The sequence below is a fragment of the Filicampus tigris genome, chromosome 7, assembly GCF_054856515.1.
Source record: "Filicampus tigris isolate MCC_2025a chromosome 7, RoL_Ftig_1.0, whole genome shotgun sequence".
In the NCBI taxonomy this organism is placed as follows: domain Eukaryota; kingdom Metazoa; phylum Chordata; class Actinopteri; order Syngnathiformes; family Syngnathidae; genus Filicampus; species Filicampus tigris.
Window position 1 is genome coordinate 24,022,031 of NC_141223.1, and position 20,903 is coordinate 24,042,933.

Genomic DNA, 20,903 nt, shown 5'->3' on the forward strand with positions numbered 1-20,903 from the left:
CATGTGCACGTGCACGCACGCACATGCACGGGCATACATTCATATCCACACATGAACATTTGGTAAGTACTCTTATTTCACTAAAATACTCTTTGTCATAACTGTCCCATTCATCTCACAAACACACACGCACACACGCACACACACGCTCACGCGCTCGCGCACGCACGCATGCACATACGTTTCTTGTCAATCACAATACAGCTTTTTATGCATGGAGCGCCACTCCCACAGCGCATACATCAGCGAAAGCAATGAGATTTGCATACAGCATTTTCATTTTCCAATATGAGCGCGCGTTTTCACTTGCACACGCGCGCACGGCTGAGGCACGTGTACGTGAGTGTATATTCCTGTATGTGCACGCACGCACACACACAACAAATCGACTCACGCAAACTCATGCCACAAGCACATACGTCATCTCGAAGCAAAATCATTAGTTGTCCTTTAGCGCCACATGGTGGATTAAGGCTGTTAACACTCTAAACTCCAATTTTCGATTTTCACGGTTTAGTAGACCCGTCACACAATGTACTCATCGGGTATTCATTGAAAATGCACGAAAACACACCAGGTTTACAGTAAGTCCAAAATCATGCTGTATAATGGGAGTCAATGGGACAAAAAATGGCAAAATACGTCCTGCGTAGTTAAAACAATGAAACCAGCTAACTCATGCAGGACTCATTTTAAAAATGACAGCATGGTGCCATTTTGAACTTCGGCATGTTCTGACCATCTGGGTGAAAGTTCAGCTCCCTCGTGTTGTTTTTTTTATGCTTTGGCTTTGATGTAAAATTCTTTGATCTGAAATATCCAAGAAATGGTCAAATACCGCAGGAGGGTTAAACCGGTGGAAGAGTGAGGCATCATCCAGTGTGAATGTGTGCGTATGTGTCGACACGTGTCTCGCAGATGAGCCGTGACTGAAGAAGCTGTGTGTGCGAAAGAGGTTGTCCTTGGTGAGTAGGACAACTCATACTTACCTGGCAGGGGAGATACCATGATCAAGAAGGTGGTTCACCCAGGGTGAGGCTCAGCCATTGCACTCTGGCTGTGCTGACCTCTGCGAATTCCCCAAATGTGGGACTCTCGACTGCACAATTTCTGGTAGTGGGGGACTGCGTTCGCGCTATCCCCTGATAACTTTGTCAAAATCAATACACCTGTCAATTTCTTCTTCTTATTCTTCATGATGCGCATCGTAGGATACATCTGTCAGATAGTAATTGTGGCATAACCATTTCGTCAAACGGACCCTCAGGCCCCGCCGGATGCCCATTTTTTGGGCCGGGGGGTGGTTGGTGTCGGCTGACAAATTTTTAAAAAATAGCTGGACTAAGCAAGTGGCTTTTAGTCAGGCCCACTAATCGGCCCTCATGGGTGCGACGTGCTCGCGGGGCGGCGGAATTTAATCTCAGCCTACTCGGTGAAAGGCTTCTTTTTAGGCTTCTTTCTACTCCCGCGTCGACGCGAGCGACAACTGATGTTATAGGGATTGTGGTATTGCCTCTCAGCACCCCCCGCCTCCTCTTGTAATAGTATGCCCCAGTTGTAGGTGGGAGGCGCGGGTTACGTGATGTGAAAATAAGGAAACACAAACACGCTTGAACGCACGTTGTTGTTGCACGTCTCTTCTTACACAAACAAATGCCACATTGATTAACATGACTAACGCATTGTGAAATACGCCATAGCCAAGCAGCTGTGTATAGTGGTTTGCTGGAATGCTTTTATTTTGAAGGAGGGGACGTGTGGAAGATAAATAAGTAACTTGACTACGACTTCTGGCTGCTGTTTGACCCAAATAATTATACGATAAATCGAGCCCGGGGCTCGCAATGCAAGTAAGCACACGCACGTTGGCTAAGTACTACTGGCGAGATTGAAGCGTGTCCACAGCGGGTTCAAATTGTAAATTAGTCAGCTAATGATCTTTAAAAAGCCTCTGCCGTTAGAGCATTTCTCCCGCGGAGATGTCAATTGTGGATGCTTTGTTTTTTGGTCGGAGGGCGGAACGGGGCCGACAATGTTTATGAATATGGCCGAGGGGTCGCGGCCGTAAGGGTACCCAAGTCAAGGGTGGAGGGTCGCGGCCGGACAGACAAAAAATGGTCTAATGCCCAGCTCTGGTAAACTCTCAATACGCATTTGTGGATGCTCAATAGGCATTTGTGACTGTGTTTACGGATATGATTTTTTTGACACATTTGTGGATTGAAATGCGCATTTGTAAATGGTTTTGCTTCAATAATGACCCCATAGATTGGCCAGTACCATTCAAACCCGAGCATCGACAATTCTGGTTGGCTAATACGTCTATCACTCAAACACCAAAGGGGAGGAAAAAAATACATTTTTGAATATAAAATGACACTTTCTTGCGATTGGATTATTGCGCCAGGTCAAACCTCGACGTCGATTAAATTTCGATTTATCGTGCAGCCCTAAACTTATCATTGGGTTCAGCGCAAGCAAAATTAGTGTCCACCAGACATGTCCACGACACGTGTATTGCTGCTTTGCTATTGGACACTTTGGGCCACATAACCCAAAGTACCCAGCAATTGCTCAGCTTTCGTTTCATTTGCAGGCGGGCAAAAACAACACAGTTGCACTAGTCATTACCTAAAATGCGTGTAGTTGTTGTTTGGGCTGTAAATGTGTTTGTTATGGCTATTTGACGTTTGTCACCGTCACTGTAGCTCATCCGGTCGGGAATGAAGTGGACCCCTGTGCCGATATGTAGTTATCGCTTCTCGGCCTTTTGGCTAAGATCAAGTGTAGTATCTGTTCTTATCAGTTTGATATCTGATACGTCTCCTATCTGGGGACTACATATTAAATTGATTTTTGGAACTGGGAGATGGAAAAGGGGCTTGCTCCGTCCACTCCATGCATTGACCTGGTATTGCAGTATCTCCAGGAATGGTGCACCCCCTCTGCTGGTTAACGACAAGCATTAAACTTGGTCTGACGTTTCACGGTGGTGTTTCGGTCATTGCAGCCAATACTCATGATTACAAATGCCCCATGTCGCAGTATCCTAAGAAGTGAAGGCAAGACTTCTGATGTTGAAAGTTTGCGATATCATTTCAGAAGGATATAGTTTAGTATTTTATTTTAATCTTTTTCCCTTTCAAGATAGAAAAACAATTAAAAGAATACAAAGTCATAGTTTTATCAAGAAAGACCTTTGTTTCCCACCATAAGAAAACATTGTCTTGCTCTGCCCACGCTACTCCAAAAAGAGCTAAAGTAAACAAGGATATTTGTCATACTTCAAATTTTATTAAAATGCTGTTACACCACTCGATGTCAGCAGTGTAAAGAATAAGAATAAGAATAAGAATGCCTTTATTGATCCCACAGTGGGGAAATTTTCATTGTTACAGTAGCAAAGATATAGGTCACACAGGGGCGGCGGCATAATGTGGCCATTAATGTATAACATTGACGGCAAACATTTAGAATCAAACCTATGTAGATATACGCAGTAACATGTGTATATACACATGTGTATACACACCAACCTACATCTACATAAAAAATATGAGGAACACTCATTTCGGCCTGTACATAGTACAGAGGAAAAAATACTCTAAGTGACAGTGCTGCAGTGCTGTAGTGAAATGTAAGGAACAGCATTGGATAAAAATAAAACTAGACTAACAGTAGTGGGGAATGTTGAGTATTGCACGGTATTACAGTAGTGGGGAATATTGGGTATTGCACGATACGAGCTCAGGTGCAGGACTGCACAATTGCACTAATGACCGCCAGTTTGTAGAGACTACACAATGTTCTTGTTAAAGAGTCTGACAGCAGCAGGCAAGAAGGAACGGCGGAATCTCTCCTTTGCACAGCGAGGGTGTAACAGTCTGTCACTGAAGGTGCTGTGGAGTGCTGTTAGGGTGCCCTGGAGGGGGTGGTCCGGGTTGCCCAGCATTGATGACAGCTTGGCCAACATCCTCCTGTCCCCCACCGAGTCCACAGAGTCCAGGGAGCAGCCCAGGACAGAGCCGGCCCTCTTGACCAGTTTGTCCAGCCGCTTCTTGTCCCGGGCCGAGACGCCGCCTGCCCAGGTGACCACTCCCTGGAAGATGACCGATGCAACCACCGAGTCATAAAAGTTCCTGAGGAGTGTCCCCTGAACCCCAAAAGACCTCAGTCTCCTGAGGAGGAAGAGTCTGCTCTGACTCTTCCTATAGAGGGCGTCTGTGTTGTCGCACCAGTCCAGTTTATTGTTCAGATGAACACCCAGGTACTTGTAAGTTGAGACTCTCTCAACATCTGTTCCCCGGATGTTCACTGGTGCAGGTGAAGAGTGCTGGCGCCTACCGAAATCCACCACCATTTCTTTGGATTTCCCCGCATTGATCAGGAGGCGGTTCTGCTGGCACCAGTCCACAAAACCCTGAGTAAGTTCTCTGTACTCCCGATCATCTCCGCCTGTGATGAGGCCGACAATCGCAGAGTCGTCAGAGAACTTCTGCAGGTGACAGGTAGGGGTGTTGTAGTTGAAGTCCGAGGTGTAGAGGGTGAACAGGAAGGGAGCCAAGACAGTTCCCTGTGGGGCCCCCGTGCTGCAGAGGAGCACGTCAGACACACAGTCCTGTGTCCTCACATACTGTGGCCGGTTTGTGAGGTAGTCCTGGATCCATGTGGTGAGGTGGTGCGCCACCCCCGCCCGCTCCAGCTTGTCTCCCAGTAGGGTGGGCTGGATGGTGTTGAAAGCACTGGAGAAATCAAAGAACATGATCCTCACAGTGCTCCCCGCCTTCTCCAGGTGGGAGAGTGAAGTGTGGAGGAGGTAGATGATGGCATCATCCACACTGATGCCAGGCTGGTATGCGAACTGGAGTGGGTCCATTGAGGAGCTCACCAGGGGGCGCAGGTGGACAAGGACCAGTCTCTCCAGGGTCTTCATCAGGTGAGACGTCAGCGCCACCGGTCTGAAGCTGTTGAGCTCCTTCGGGTGGGGGGTCTTTGGCACCGGGACCAGGCAGGATGTTTTCCATAGCTGGGGGACCCTGCCCAGCTTCAGGCTCAGGTTGAACATGTGCTGGACAATTCCACACAGCTGGTCTGCGCAGGATTTGAGGAGCTGGGGGCTGATGCCATCTGGACCCGCTGCCTTCCTCGCCTTCATCTTCTTCAGCTGGTTCCTCACCTGAGATGTTGTGAAGGCCAAGGCTGGACAGGAAGGAGTGGTGGCTATCTGGTGTAGCTGGGAGCTGGAGACTGTGGAGAAAAGAGGGGAGGGGGTGACACGCCCAGCAGGAGGAGTAGGTGGAGACTGCAGCAGGAGAGACGGAGTGGAGGCAGGCATCTGATCGAACCTATTGAAAAAGAGATTTAGCTCATTTGCCCACTGCAGGTCCCCCCCAGTCCGGGTCTTGGGTTGTCCGTGGCCTGACATGGTCTTCAGGCCCCTCCAGACTCCCCTGGCGTTATTCTGCAGCAGCTGCTCCTCCATCCTCTTCCTGTAGGACCTTTTCCCCTCTCTGATCCTCCTCCTCAGCTGGCGCTGCACAGTCCTCCGCTCCTCTATGTTGCCTGACGCAAAAGCCCTCCTCTTCTCCTTCAGGAGAGCTTTTATGTCTGGTGTGATCCAGGGTTTGTTGTTGGAGAAACACCTTACTGTCCTGGTGGGTATGGTGTTCTCCATGCAGAAATTTATATAGTCTGTAACAGTGTCCGTTAGACTACTAATGTCTTCCCCGTGAGCATCGCTGAAAACTTCCCACACAGTTGTGCTGAAGCAGTCCTTTAAGGCCTCCTCGGCCTCTCCAGACCATCTCTGAACCGTGCGGGTCACAGCTGGCTGCCTGCGGACCAGAGGTTTGTACACAGACTGGAGAGCCACCAGGTTGTGATCAGCTTTGCCCAGCGGGGGGAGGGGCAGTGATGTGTATGCCTCCTTGGTGTTGGCATAGAAAAGGTCCAGTGTTTTATTGTCTCTGGTGTGGCAGGTAAAATTATGTTCCTGACCACACAAAGAAACAGGAAGTGAAGCATGGGGGCTGGGACAATTCCCGCTTTGAATTCTTGGTAGAAGTGAAGCAAGGCATGATGGGAATGTTTTTGCAGATTCATTTTACCTCATTCCTAATGGTTTAGGTAATGTACTGACTGAACGATACTATTCAACCCTTCTGCCTCTTGCGGTATTTTGACCAAAAAATGGACACAATCTTTTCTGAATATTTTCTCACTTTCAAAATGTTCAGTGGCACCAGACAAATCCATACATATATAGTTTCTATCCATCTATCTATCTATCTCTCTCTTTATCTATCTCTCTCTCTCTATCTTCCATACATATATAGTTTCTATCCATCTATCTATCTATCTCTTTATCTCTCTCTCTCTATCGATCTATCGATCTATCTATCTATCTATCTATCTATCCATCTATCTATCTATCTCTTTATCTCTCTCTCTCTATCGATCTATCTATCTATCTATCTATCTATCTATCTATCTATCTATCTATCTATCTATCTATCTATCTATCTATCTATCTATCTATCTATCCATCCTATCTATCTATCCATCCTATCTGATCACAACAAACTCTGACAACTAGTCCAGGTGGTCAACAGTCTCTTTGCCGTGGTTGTAGTTGATATAATTAAAAAAATATTTTTGGCTTTCTTTTCCTTCAAAATTCCCTGAACCATTCAGTCAACAAGTGCGTTTTGTTAAAGTTCTCACTGCACGTCTTCACGTCTGCAGGCGCAGGCTGTGAGCCTCGGCTGGATTGGGCAGCGTCTTCGGAGTCCACCGTCGTCACAACGGTCGGCCGCCCCCGACAGCGGAGCTCCTCCCCGACGTTCGGCAGCAGTTGCACTCGCTCACTCGCCGGCGGAGAACCTCCAGTAACCGCGGCAACGTTGGCCAGAACATTTTATTATTTAACTAATTCGGGGGCTCAACTCATTAATAACCAATTGTTTGTCATTAATAGTCAATTGTTAATAAATTCTAATGTTCATTTGGTTCCCTCTCGCTCTCTCTACACATCATTTGAATTTGGTACAAATAATGAAGTAGTTAAGACATCCGCCAAACCCCTAAAGTGAAATTCCTCTAAGCTCCAGCACAACCGCACGTATTCCTTTGCACACGTGCACGGCTGGCGCGTGTGAACGTATGTGCGTGTACTTACACACGTCTGAAAAGGCACAGCAAAAGGCAAAAAGCAAAATTTAGCAAATGGCAGCCAATGTCACCCCGGAAGCAGAAACGCTACTGGGATGACCCCAGCATAATCAGAAGGTTCTTATCTTGGCGCCACCTGGAGGATTAGGGCTGTTCACACTCTCAACACTAATTTTATACTTTGGCTGCGTAGTGCACTCGTCACACAATAGTTTCATTCGGTAATCATTGAAAAATGCACGAAAACACATCAGGTTTACAATGCATCAAAAATCATGATTTAGAATGGGACTCATAAACTCTCACTGCACAGTATAAGTCTGTGGGCTGATGTAAGCAGACACACGTACACAGCCTGAAAGTCTTGAGTGCGCGTGAACGTCCGTGCATGTGCACGTGCACGCACGCACATGCACGCGCATACATTCATATCCACACATGAACATTTGGTAAGTACTCTTACTTCACTAAAATACTCTTTGTCATAACTGTCCCATTCATCTCACAAACACACACGCACACACGCACACACACGCTCACGCGCGCACGCACGCACGCATGCACATACGTTTCTTGTCAATCACAATACAGCTTTTTATGCATGGAGCGCCACTCCCACAGCGCATACATCAGCGAAAGCAATGAGATTTGCATACAGCATTTTCATTTTCCAATATGAGCGCGCGTTTTCACTTGCACACGCGCGCACGGCTGAGGCACGTGTACGTGAGTGTATATTCCTGTATGTGCACGCACGCACACACACAACAAATCGACTCACGCAAACTCATGCCACAAGCACATACGTCATCTCGAAGCAAAATCATTAGTTGTCCTTTAGCGCCACATGGTGGATTAAGGCTGTTAACACTCTAAACTCCAATTTTCGATTTTCACGGTTTAGTAGACCCGTCACACAATGTACTCATCGGGTATTCATTGAAAATGCACGAAAACACACCAGGTTTACAGTAAGTCCAAAATCATGCTGTATAATGGGAGTCAATGGGACAAAAAATGGCAAAATACGTCCTGCGTAGTTAAAACAATGAAACCAGCTAACTCATGCAGGACTCATTTTAAAAATGACAGCATGGTGCCATTTTGAACTTCGGCATGTTCTGACCATCTGGGTGAAAGTTCAGCTTCCTCGTGTTATTTTTTTTATGCTTTGGCTTTGATGTAAAATTCTTTGATCTGAAATATCCAAGAAATGGTCAAATACCGCAGGAGGGTTAAACCGGTGGAAGAGTGAGGCATCATCCAGTGTGAATGTGTGCGTATGTGTCGACACGTGTCTCGCAGATGAGCCGTGACTGAAGAAGCTGTGTGTGCGAAAGAGGTTGTCCTTGGTGAGTAGGACAACTCATACTTACCTGGCAGGGGAGATACCATGATCAAGAAGGTGGTTCACCCAGGGTGAGGCTCAGCCATTGCACTCTGGCTGTGCTGACCTCTGCGAATTCCCCAAATGTGGGAATCTCGACTGCACAATTTCTGGTAGTGGGGGACTGCGTTTGCGCTATCCCCTGATAACTTTGTCAAAATCAACACACCTGTCAATTTCTTCTTCTTCTTCTTCTTCAAGATGCGCATCTTAGGATACATCTGTCAGATAGTAATTGTGGCATAACCATTTTGTCAAACGGACCCTCAGGCCCTGCCGGATGCCCATTTTTTGGGCCGGGGGGTGGTTGGTGTCGGCTGACAAATTTTTAAAAAATAGCTGGACTAAGCAAGTGGCTTTTAGTCAGGCCCACTAATCGGCCCTCATGGGTGCGACGTGCTCTCGGGGCGGCGGAATTTAATCTCAGCCTACTCGGTGAAAGGCTTCTTTTTAGGCTTCTTTCTACTCCCGCGTCGACGCGAGCGACAACTGATGTTATAGGGATTGTGGTATTGCCCCTCAGCACCCCCCGCCTCCTCTTGTAATAGTATGCCCCAGTTGTAGGTGGGAGGCGCGGGTTACGTGATGTGAAAATAAGGAAACACAAACACGCTTGAACGCACGTTGTTGTTGCACGTCTCTTCTTACACAAACAAATGCCACATTGATTAACATGACTAACGCATTGTGAAATACGCCATAGCCAAGCAGCTGTGTATAGTGGTTTGCTGGAATGCTTTTATTTTGAAGGAGGGGACGTGTGGAAGATAAATAAGTAACTTGACTACGACTTCTGGCTGCTGTTTGACCCAAATAATTATACGATAAATCGAGCCCGGGGCTCGCAATGCAAGTAAGCACACGCACGTTGGCTAAGTACTACTGGCGAGATTGAAGCGTGTCCACAGCGGGTTCAAATTGTAAATTAGTCAGCTAATGATCTTTAAAAAGCCTCTGCCGTTAGAGCATTTCTCCCGCGGAGATGTCAATTGTGGATGCTTTGTTTTTTGGTCGGAGGGCGGAACGGGGCCGACAATGTTTATGAATATGGCCGAGGGGTCGCGGCCGTAAGGGTACCCAAGTCAAGGGTGGAGGGTCGCGGCCGGACAGACAAAAAATGGTCTAATGCCCAGCTCTGGTAAACTCTCAATACGCATTTGTGGATGCTCAATAGGCATTTGTGACTGTGTTTACGGATATGATTTTTTTGACACATTTGTGGATTGAAATGCGCATTTGTAAATGGTTTTGCTTCAATAATGACCCCATAGATTGGCCAGTACCATTCAAACCCGAGCATCGACAATTCTGGTTGGCTAATACGTCTATCACTCAAACACCAAAGGGGAGGAAAAAAATACATTTTTGAATATAAAATGACACTTTCTTGCGATTGGATTATTGCGCCAGGTCAAACCTCGACGTCGATTAAATTTCGATTTATCGTGCAGCCCTAAACTTATCATTGGGTTCAGCGCAAGCAAAATTAGTGTCCACCAGACATGTCCACGACACGTGTATTGCTGCTTTGCTATTGGACACTTTGGGCCACATAACCCAAAGTACCCAGCAATTGCTCAGCTTTCGTTTCATTTGCAGGCGGGCAAAAACAACACAGTTGCACTAGTCATTACCTAAAATGCGTGTAGTTGTTGTTTGGGCTGTAAATGTGTTTGTTATGGCTATTTGACGTTTGTCACCGTCACTGTAGCTCATCCGGTCAGGAATGAAGTGGACCCCTGTGCCGATATGTAGTTATCGCTTCTCGGCCTTTTGGCTAAGATCAAGTGTAGTATCTGTTCTTATCAGTTTAATATCTGATACGTCTCCTATCTGGGGACTATATATTAAATTGATTTTTGGAACTGGGAGATGGAAAAGGGGCTTGCTCCGTCCACTCCATGCATCGACCTGGTATTGCAGCATCTCCAGGAATGGTGCACCCCCTCTGCTGGTTAACAACAAGCATTAAACTTGGTCTGACGTTTCACGGTGGTGTTTCGGTCTTTGCAGCCAATACTCATGATTACGAATGCCCCATGTCGCAGTATCCTAAGAAGTGAAGGCAAGACTTCTGATGTTGAAAGTTTGCGATATCATTTCAGAAGGATATAGTTTAGTATTTTATTTTAATCTTTTTCCCTTTCAAGATAGAAAAACAATTAAAAGAATACAAAGTCATAGTTTTATCAAGAAAGACCTTTGTTTCCCACCATAAGAAAACATTGTCTTGCTCTGCCCACGCTACTCCAAAAAGAGCTAAAGTAAACAAGGATATTTGTCATACTTCAAATTTTATTAAAATGCTGTTACACCACTCGATGTCAGCAGTGTAAAGAATAAGAATAAGAATAAGAATGCCTTTATTGATCCCACAGTGGGGAAATTTTCATTGTTACAGTAGCAAAGATATAGGTCACACAGGGGCGGCGGCATAATGTGGCCATTAATGTATAACATTGACGGCAAACATTTAGAATCAAACCTATGTAGATATACGCAGTAACATGTGTATATACACATGTGTATACACACCAACCTACATCTACATAAAAAATATGAGGAACACTCATTTCGGCCTGTACATAGTACAGAGGAAAAAATACTCTAAGTGACAGTGCTGCAGTGCTGTAGTGAAATGTAAGGAACAGCATTGGATAAAAATAAAACTAGACTAACAGTAGTGGGGAATGTTGAGTATTGCACGGTATTACAGTAGTGGGGAATATTGGGTATTGCACGATACGAGCTCAGGTGCAGGACTGCACAATTGCACTAATGACCGCCAGTTTGTAGAGACTACACAATGTTCTTGTTAAAGAGTCTGACAGCAGCAGGCAAGAAGGAACGGCGGAATCTCTCCTTTGCACAGCGAGGGTGTAACAGTCTGTCACTGAAGGTGCTGTGGAGTGCTGTTAGGGTGCCCTGGAGGGGGTGGTCCGGGTTGCCCAGCATTGATGACAGCTTGGCCAACATCCTCCTGTCCCCCACCGAGTCCACAGAGTCCAGGGAGCAGCCCAGGACAGAGCCGGCCCTCTTGACCAGTTTGTCCAGCCGCTTCTTGTCCCGGGCCGAGACGCCGCCTGCCCAGGTGACCACTCCCTGGAAGATGACCGATGCAACCACCGAGTCATAAAAGTTCCTGAGGAGTGTCCCCTGAACCCCAAAAGACCTCAGTCTCCTGAGGAGGAAGAGTCTGCTCTGACTCTTCCTATAGAGGGCGTCTGTGTTGTCGCACCAGTCCAGTTTATTGTTCAGATGAACACCCAGGTACTTGTAAGTTGAGACTCTCTCAACATCTGTTCCCCGGATGTTCACTGGTGCAGGTGAAGAGTGCTGGCGCCTACCGAAATCCACCACCATTTCTTTGGATTTCCCCGCATTGATCAGGAGGCGGTTCTGCTGGCACCAGTCCACAAAACCCTGAGTAAGTTCTCTGTACTCCCGATCATCTCCGCCTGTGATGAGGCCGACAATCGCAGAGTCGTCAGAGAACTTCTGCAGGTGACAGGTAGGGGTGCTGTAGTTGAAGTCCGAGGTGTAGAGGGTGAACAGGAAGGGAGCCAAGACAGTTCCCTGTGGGGCCCCCGTGCTGCAGAGGAGCACGTCAGACACACAGTCCTGTGTCCTCACATACTGTGGCCGGTTTGTGAGGTAGTCCTGGATCCATGTGGTGAGGTGGTGCGCCACCCCCGCCCGCTCCAGCTTGTCTCCCAGTAGGGTGGGCTGGATGGTGTTGAAAGCACTGGAGAAATCAAAGAACATGATCCTCACAGTGCTCCCCGCCTTCTCCAGGTGGGAGAGTGAAGTGTGGAGGAGGTAGATGATGGCATCATCCACACTGATGCCAGGCTGGTATGCGAACTGGAGTGGGTCCATTGAGGAGCTCACCAGGGGGCGCAGGTGGACAAGGACCAGTCTCTCCAGGGTCTTCATCAGGTGAGACGTCAGCGCCACCGGTCTGAAGCTGTTGAGCTCCTTCGGGTGGGGGGTCTTTGGCACCGGGACCAGGCAGGATGTTTTCCATAGCTGGGGGACCCTGCCCAGCTTCAGGCTCAGGTTGAACATGTGCTGGACAATTCCACACAGCTGGTCTGCGCAGGATTTGAGGAGCTGGGGGCTGATGCCATCTGGACCCGCTGCCTTCCTCGCCTTCATCTTCTTCAGCTGGTTCCTCACCTGAGATGTTGTGAAGGCCAAGGCTGGACAGGAAGGAGTGGTGGCTATCTGGTGTAGCTGGGAGCTGGAGACTGTGGAGAAAAGAGGGGAGGGGGTGACACGCCCAGCAGGAGGAGTAGGTGGAGACTGCAGCAGGAGAGACGGAGTGGAGGCAGGCATCTGATCGAACCTATTGAAAAAGAGATTTAGCTCATTTGCCCACTGCAGGTCCCCCCCAGTAATTTATATAGTCTGTAACAGTGTCCGTTAGACTACTAATGTCTTCCCCGTGAGCATCGCTGAATACTTCCCACACAGTTGTGCTGAAGCAGTCCTTTAAGGCCTCCTCTGCCTCTCCAGACCATCTCTGAACCGTGCGGGTCACAGCTGGCTGCCTGCGGACCAGAGGTTTGTACACAGACTGGAGAGCCACCAGGTTGTGATCAGCTTTGCCCAGCGGGGGGAGGGGCAGTGATGTGTATGCCTCCTTGGTGTTGGCATAGAAAAGGTCCAGTGTTTTATTGTCTCTGGTGTGGCAGGTGACATACTGTGTGAATGAAGGCAGAGAGGAGGAAGGGGAGGCATGATTGAAGTCACCAGAGATGAGTACCAGGGCATTTGGGTGCTGTGTTTGTAGCCTGCTCACTGCTGCAGTCAAGACATCACAGGCTGTGTCGCTGCTGGCAGCTGGTGGGACGTAGACAGTCACCGCGATCACGTGACTAAACTCTCGCGGGATGTAGAATGGCCTCATGCCAACAGCTAGCAGCTCAATATCCCTGCTGCAAAGCTGCTCCTTAATCGTGATGTGCCCAGGATTACACCATCTATCGTTCACAAACACAGCCAGCCCTCCTCCTTTCCTCTTTCCACTCTCCAGCGTCCTGTCCGCGCGTATGGTTTGGAAGCCGTCCAATTCTACGACCGCGTTCGGTGTTAGCGTTGTTAGCCACGACTCCGTGAATAGCATCAGGCTAGCCTCCCGGAAGTCCCTCTCGTGCCGGGTAAGCGCCGCTAGCTCGTCCATCTTGTTGGGGAGCGATCTAACATTCCCCATGATAACAGACGGGAGGACAGGATGGTATCGTCTCCTCCTTTCCCTGCGTTTAACCCCCGCACGAGATCCCCGTCTCTTCCTCCTCAGCTCACGGGGGATATCGGGTCTCGCCCCGGGAGCCGGCGCATGGTTAGCACGGAGTGCTAACAGCTGATTCCGGCTGTAAACAATGGGGGCTCGGCTCCGAGCCAAGTCGCCGGACACGATCGCGCAAAAAATAGCCATCAGCAGCAGCAAGAATACCGCAGTTTGGGTGTCCATTGCTACGCAAGTTACGACTATCAATTATACGAAAAAGGTATGAGGTAGAGTAATATTAAAGAACAAAAACACATAAGCAAGTGGCTTTTAGTCAGGCCCACTAATCGGCCCTCATGGGTGCGACGTGCTCGCGGGGCGGCGGAATTTAATCTCAGCCTACTCGGTGAAAGGCTTCTTTTTAGGCTTCTTTCTACTCCCGCGTCGACGCGAGCGACAACTGATGTTATAGGGATTGTGGTATTGCCCCTCAGCACCCCCCGCCTCCTCTTGTAATAGTATGCCCCAGTTGTAGGTGGGAGGCGCGGGTTACGTGATGTGAAAATAAGGAAACACAAACACGCTTGAACGCACGTTGTTGTTGCACGTCTCTTCTTACACAAACAAATGCCACATTGATTAACATGACTAACGCATTGTGAAATACGCCATAGCCAAGCAGCTGTGTATAGTGGTTTGCTGGAATGCTTTTATTTTGAAGGAGGGGACGTGTGGAAGATAAATAAGTAACTTGACTACGACTTCTGGCTGCTGTTTGACCCAAATAATTATACGATAAATCGAGCCCGGGGCTCGCAATGCAAGTAAGCACACGCACGTTGGCTAAGTACTACTGGCGAGATTGAAGCGTGTCCACAGCGGGTTCAAATTGTAAATTAGTCAGCTAATGATCTTTAAAAAGCCTCTGCCGTTAGAGCATTTCTCCCGCGGAGATGTCAATTGTGGATGCTTTGTTTTTTGGTCGGAGGGCGGAACGGGGCCGACAATGTTTATGAATATGGCCGAGGGGTCGCGGCCGTAAGGGTACCCAAGTCAAGGGTGGAGGGTCGCGGCCGGACAGACAAAAAATGGTCTAATGCCCAGCTCTGGTAAACTCTCAATACGCATTTGTGGATGCTCAATAGGCATTTGTGACTGTGTTTACGGATATGATTTTTTGGACACATTTGTGGATTGAAATGCGCATTTGTAAATGGTTTTGCTTCAATAATGACCCCATAGATTGGCCAGTACCATTCAAACCCGAGCATCGACAATTCTGGTTGGCTAATACGTCTATCACTCAAACACCAAAGGGGAGGAAAAAAATACATTTTTGAATATAAAATGACACTTTCTTGCGATTGGATTATTGCGCCAGGTCAAACCTCGACGTCGAATGGTGCACTCCCTCTGCTGGTTAACGACAAGCATTAAACTTGGTCTGACGTTTCACGGTGGTGTTTCGGTCATTGCAGCCAATACTCATGATTACGAATGCCCCATGTCGCAGTATCCTAAGAAGTGAAGGCAAGACTTCTGATGTTGAAAGTTTGCAATATCATTTCAGAAGGATATAGTTTAGTATTTTATTTTAATCTTTTTCCCTTTCAAGATAGAAAAACAATTAAAAGAATACAAAGTCATAGTTTTATCAAGAAAGACCTTTGTTTCCCACCATAAGAAAACATTGTCTTGCTCTGCCCACGCTACTCCAAAAAGAGCTAAAGTAAACAAGGATATTTGTCATACTTCAAATTTTATTAAAATGCTGTTACACCACTCGATGTCAGCAGCGTAAAATTATGTTCCTGACCACACAAAGAAACAGGAAGTGAAGCATGGGGGCTGGGACAATTCCCGCTTTGAATTCTTGGTAGAAGTGAAGCAAGGCATGATGGGAATGTTTTTGCAGATTCATTTTACCTCATTCCTAATGGTTTAGGTAATGTACTGACTGAACGATACTATTCAACCCTTCTGCCTCTTGCGGTATTTTGACCAAAAAATGGACACAATCTTTTCTGAATATTTTCTCACTTTCAAAATGTTCAGTGGCACCAGACAAATCCATACATATATAGTTTCTATCCATCTATCTATCTATCTCTCTCTTTATCTATCTCTCTCTCTCTATCTTCCATACATATATAGTTTCTATCCATCTATCTATCTATCTCTTTATCTCTCTCTCTCTATCGATCTATCGATCTATCTATCTATCTATCTATCTATCTATCTATCTATCGATCTATCTATCTATCTATCTATCCATCTATCTATCTATCTCTTTATCTCTCTCTCTCTATCGATCTATCGATCTATCTATCTATCTATCTATCTATCTATCTATCTATCTATCTATCTATCTATCTATCTATCTATCTATCTATCTATCTATCTATCTCTCTCTTTATCTATCTATCTCTCTCTATCTTCCATACATATATAGTTTCTATCCATCCATCTATCTATCTCTTTATCTATCTATCTATCTATCTATCTATCTATCTATCTATCTATCTATCTATCTATCTATCTATCTATCTATCTATCTATCTATCTATCTATCTATCTATCTATCTATCTATCTATCCATCCTATCTAATCACAACAAACTCTGACAACTAATCCAGGTGGTCAACAGTCTCTTTGCCGTGGTTGTAGTTGATATAATTAAAAAAATATTTTTGGCTTTCTTTTTCTTCAAAATTCCCTGAACCATTCAGTCAACAAGTGCGTTTTGTTAAAGTTCTCACTGCACGTCTTCACGTCTGCAGGCGCAGGCTGTGAGCCTCGGCTGGATTGGGCAGCGTCTTCGGAGTCCACCGTCGTCACAACGGTCGGCCGCCCCCGACAGCAGAGCTCCTCCCTGACGTTCGGCAGCAGTTGCACTCGCTCACTCGCCGGCGGAGAACCTCCAGTAACCGCGGCAACGTTGGCCAGAACATTTTATTATTTAACTAATTCGGGGGCTCAACTCATTAATAACCAATTGTTTGTCATTAATAGTCAATTGTTAATAAATTCTCATGTTCATTTGGTTCCCTCTCGCTCTCTCTACACATCATTTGAATTTGGTACAAATAATGAAGTAGTTAAGACATCCGCCAAACCCCTAAAGTGAAATTCCTCTAAGCTCCAGCACAACCGCACGTATTCCTTTGCACACGTGCACGGCTGGCGCGTGTGAACGTATGTGCGTGTACTTACACACGTCTGAAAAGGCACAGCAAAAGGCAAAGCAAAATTTGGCAAATGGCAGCCAATGTCACCCCGGAAGCAGAAACGCTACTGGGATGACCCCAGCATAATTAGAAGGTTCTTATCTTGGCGCCACCTGGAGGATTAGGGCTGTTCACACTCTCAACACTAATTTTATACTTTGGCTGCGTAGTGCACTCGTCACACAATAGTTTCATTCGGTAATCATTGAAAAATGCACGAAAACACATCAGGTTTACAATGCATCAAAAATCATGATTTAGAATGGGACTCATAAACTCTCACTGCACAGTATAAGTCTGTGGGCTGATGTAAGCAGACACACGTACACAGCCTGAAAGTCTTGAGTGCGCGTGAACGTCCGTGCATGTGCACGTGCACGCACGCACATGCACGCGCATACATTCATATCCACACATGAACATTTGGTAAGTACTCTTACTTCACTAAAATACTCTTTGTCATAACTGTCCCATTCATCTCACAAACACACACGCACACACGCTCACGCGCTCGCGCACGCACGCATGCACATACGTTTCTTGTCAATCACAATACAGCTTTTTATGCATGGAGCGCCACTCCCACAGCGCATACATCAGCGAAAGCAATGAGATTTGCATACAGCATTTTCATTTTCCAATATGAGCGCGCGTTTTCACTTGCACACGCGCGCACGGCTGAGGCACGTGTACGTGAGTGTATATTCCTGTATGTGCACGCACGCACACACACAACAAATCGACTCACGCAAACTCATGCCACAAGCACATACGTCATCTCGAAGCAAAATCATTAGTTGTCCTTTAGCGCCACATGGTGGATTAAGGCTGTTAACACTCTAAACTCCAATTTTCGATTTTCACGGTTTAGTAGACCCGTCACACAATGTACTCATCGGGTATTCATTGAAAATGCACGAAAACACACCAGGTTTACAGTAAGTCCAAAATCATGCTGTATAATGGGAGTCAATGGGACAAAAAATGGCAAAATACGTCCTGCGTAGTTAAAACAATGAAACCAGCTAACTCATGCAGGACTCATTTTAAAAATGACAGCATGGTGCCATTTTGAACTTCGGCATGTTCTGACCATCTGGGTGAAAGTTCAGCTCCCTCGTGTTATTTTTTTTATGCTTTGGCTTTGATGTAAAATTCTTTGATCTGAAATATCCAAGAAATGGTCAAATACCGCAGGAGGGTTAAACCGGTGGAAGAGTGAGGCATCATCCAGTGTGAATGTGTGCGTATGTGTCGACACGTGTCTCGCAGATGAGCCGTGACTGAAGAATCTGTGTGTGAAAGAGGTTGTCCTTGGTGAGTAGGACAACTCATACTTACCTGGCAGGGGAGATACCATGATCAAGAAGGTGGTTCACCCAGGGTGAGGCTCAGCCATTGCACTCTGGCTGTGCTGACCTCTGCGAATTCCCCAAATGTGGGACTCTCGACTGCACAATTTCTGGTAGTGGGGGACTGCGTTCGCGCTATCCCCTGATAACTTTGTCAAAATCAATACACCTGTCAATTTCTTCTTCTTATTCTTCATGATGCGCATCGTAGGATACATCTGTCAGATAGTAATTGTGGCATAACCATTTCGTCAAACGGACCCTCAGGCCCCGCCGGATGCCCATTTTTTGGGCCGGGGGGTGGTTGGTGTCGGCTGACAAATTTTTAAAAAATAGCTGGACTAAGCAAGTGGCTTTTAGTCAGGCCCACTAATCGGCCCTCATGGGTGCGACGTGCTCGCGGGGCGGCGGAATTTAATCTCAGCCTACTCGGTGAAAGGCTTCTTTTTAGGCTTCTTTCTACTCCCGCGTCGACGCGAGCGACAACTGATGTTATAGGGATTGTGGTATTGCCCCTCAGCACCCCCCGCCTCCTCTTGTAATAGTATGCCCCAGTTGTAGGTGGGAGGCGCGGGTTACGTGATGTGAAAATAAGGAAACACAAACACGCTTGAACGCACGTTGTTGTTGCACGTCTCTTCTTACACAAACAAATGCCACATTGATTAACATGACTAACGCATTGTGAAATACGCCATAGCCAAGCAGCTGTGTATAGTGGTTTGCTGGAATGCTTTTATTTTGAAGGAGGGGACGTGTGGAAGATAAATAAGTAACTTGACTACGACTTCTGGCTGCTGTTTGACCCAAATAATTATACGATAAATCGAGCCCGGGGCTCGCAATGCAAGTAAGCACACGCACGTTGGCTAAGTACTACTGGCGAGATTGAAGCGTGTCCACAGCGGGTTCAAATTGTAAATTAGTCAGCTAATGATCTTTAAAAAGCCTCTGCCGTTAGAGCATTTCTCCCGCGGAGATGTCAATTGTGGATGCTTTGTTTTTTGGTCGGAGGGCGGAACGGGGCCGACAATGTTTATGAATATGGCCGAGGGGTCGCGGCCGTAAGGGTACCCAAGTCAAGGGTGGAGGGTCGCGGCCGGACAGACAAAAAATGGTCTAATGCCCAGCTCTGGTAAACTCTCAATACGCATTTGTGGATGCTCAATAGGCATTTGTGACTGTGTTTACGGATATGATTTTTTTGACACATTTGTGGATTGAAATGCGCATTTGTAAATGGTTTTGCTTCAATAATGACCCCATAGATTGGCCAGTACCATTCAAACCCGAGCATCGACAATTCTGGTTGGCTAATACGTCTATCACTCAAACACCAAAGGGGAGGAAAAAAATACATTTTTGAATATAAAATGACACTTTCTTGCGATTGGATTATTGCGCCAGGTCAAACCTCGACGTCGATTAAATTTCGATTTATCGTGCAGCCCTAAACTTATCATTGGGTTCAGCGCAAGCAAAATTAGTGTCCACCAGACATGTCCACGACACGTGTATTGCTGCTTTGCTATTGGACACTTTGGGCCACATAACCCAAAGTACCCAGCAATTGCTCAGCTTTCGTTTCATTTGCAGGCGGGCAAAAACAACACAGTTGCACTAGTCATTACCTAAAATGCGTGTAGTTGTTGTTTGGGCTGTAAATGTGTTTGTTATGGCTATTTGACGTTTGTCACCGTCACTGTAGCTCATCCGGTCAGGAATGAAGTGGACCCCTGTGCCGATATGTAGTTATCGCTTCTCGGCCTTTTGGCTAAGATCAAGTGTAGTATCTGTTCTTATCAGTTTAATATCTGATACGTCTCCTATCTGGGGACTATATATTAAATTGATTTTTTGAACTGGGAGATGGAAAAGGGGCTTGCTCCGTCCACTCCATGCATCGACCTGGTATTGCAGTATCTCCAGGAATGGTGCACCCCCTCTGCTGGTTAACAACAAGCATTAAACTTGGTCTGACGTTTCACGGTGGTGTTTCGGTCTTTGCAGCCAATACTCATGATTACAAATGCCCCATGTCGCAGTATCCTAAGAAGTGAAGGCAAGACTTCTGATGTTGAAAGTTTGCGATATCATTTCAGAAGGATATAGTTTAGTATTTTATTTTAATCTTTTTCCCTTTCAAGATAGAAAAACAATTAAAAGAATACAAAGTCATAGTTTTATCAAGAAAGACCTTTGTTTCCCACCATAAGAAAACATTGTCTTGCTCTGCCCACGCTACTCCAAAAAGAGCTAAAGTAAACAAGGATATTTGTCATACTTCAAATTTTATTAAAATGCTGTTACACCACTCGATGTCAGCAGTGTAAAGAATAAGAATAAGAATAAGAATGCCTTTATTGATCCCACAGTGGGGAAATTTTCATTGTTACAGTAGCAAAGATATAGGTCACACAGGGGCGGCGGCATAATGTGGCCATTAATGTATAACATTGACGGCAAACATTTAGAATCAAACCTATGTAGATATACGCAGTAACATGTGTATATACACATGTGTATACACACCA

At 46.4% G+C, this 20,903-nt stretch overlaps 6 non-coding genes across 6 annotated transcripts; all 6 read left to right on the forward strand.

Moving 5' to 3' along the window:
* Nucleotides 1–981: 981 nt before the first annotated feature.
* On the forward strand, nucleotides 982–1,145 carry LOC147145256 (U1 spliceosomal RNA). Its single transcript, XR_015087686.1, has one exon. It is a non-coding gene; the product is annotated as a U1 spliceosomal RNA (small nuclear RNA).
* Nucleotides 1,146–2,754: 1,609 nt separating this feature from the next.
* On the forward strand, nucleotides 2,755–2,945 carry LOC147145257 (U2 spliceosomal RNA). Its single transcript, XR_015087625.1, has one exon. It is a non-coding gene; the product is annotated as a U2 spliceosomal RNA (small nuclear RNA).
* A 5,593-nt stretch (nucleotides 2,946–8,538) lies between these two features.
* LOC147145258 (U1 spliceosomal RNA) lies at nucleotides 8,539–8,702 on the forward strand. The gene has a single exon (XR_015087674.1). It is a non-coding gene; the product is annotated as a U1 spliceosomal RNA (small nuclear RNA).
* A 1,612-nt stretch (nucleotides 8,703–10,314) lies between these two features.
* LOC147145259 (U2 spliceosomal RNA) lies at nucleotides 10,315–10,505 on the forward strand. The gene has a single exon (XR_015087619.1). It is a non-coding gene; the product is annotated as a U2 spliceosomal RNA (small nuclear RNA).
* Nucleotides 10,506–18,350: 7,845 nt separating this feature from the next.
* LOC147145260 (U1 spliceosomal RNA) lies at nucleotides 18,351–18,514 on the forward strand. Its single transcript, XR_015087687.1, has one exon. It is a non-coding gene; the product is annotated as a U1 spliceosomal RNA (small nuclear RNA).
* Nucleotides 18,515–20,123: 1,609 nt separating this feature from the next.
* LOC147145261 (U2 spliceosomal RNA) lies at nucleotides 20,124–20,314 on the forward strand. Its single transcript, XR_015087615.1, has one exon. It is a non-coding gene; the product is annotated as a U2 spliceosomal RNA (small nuclear RNA).
* The last annotated feature ends 589 nt before the right edge of the window (nucleotides 20,315–20,903 follow it).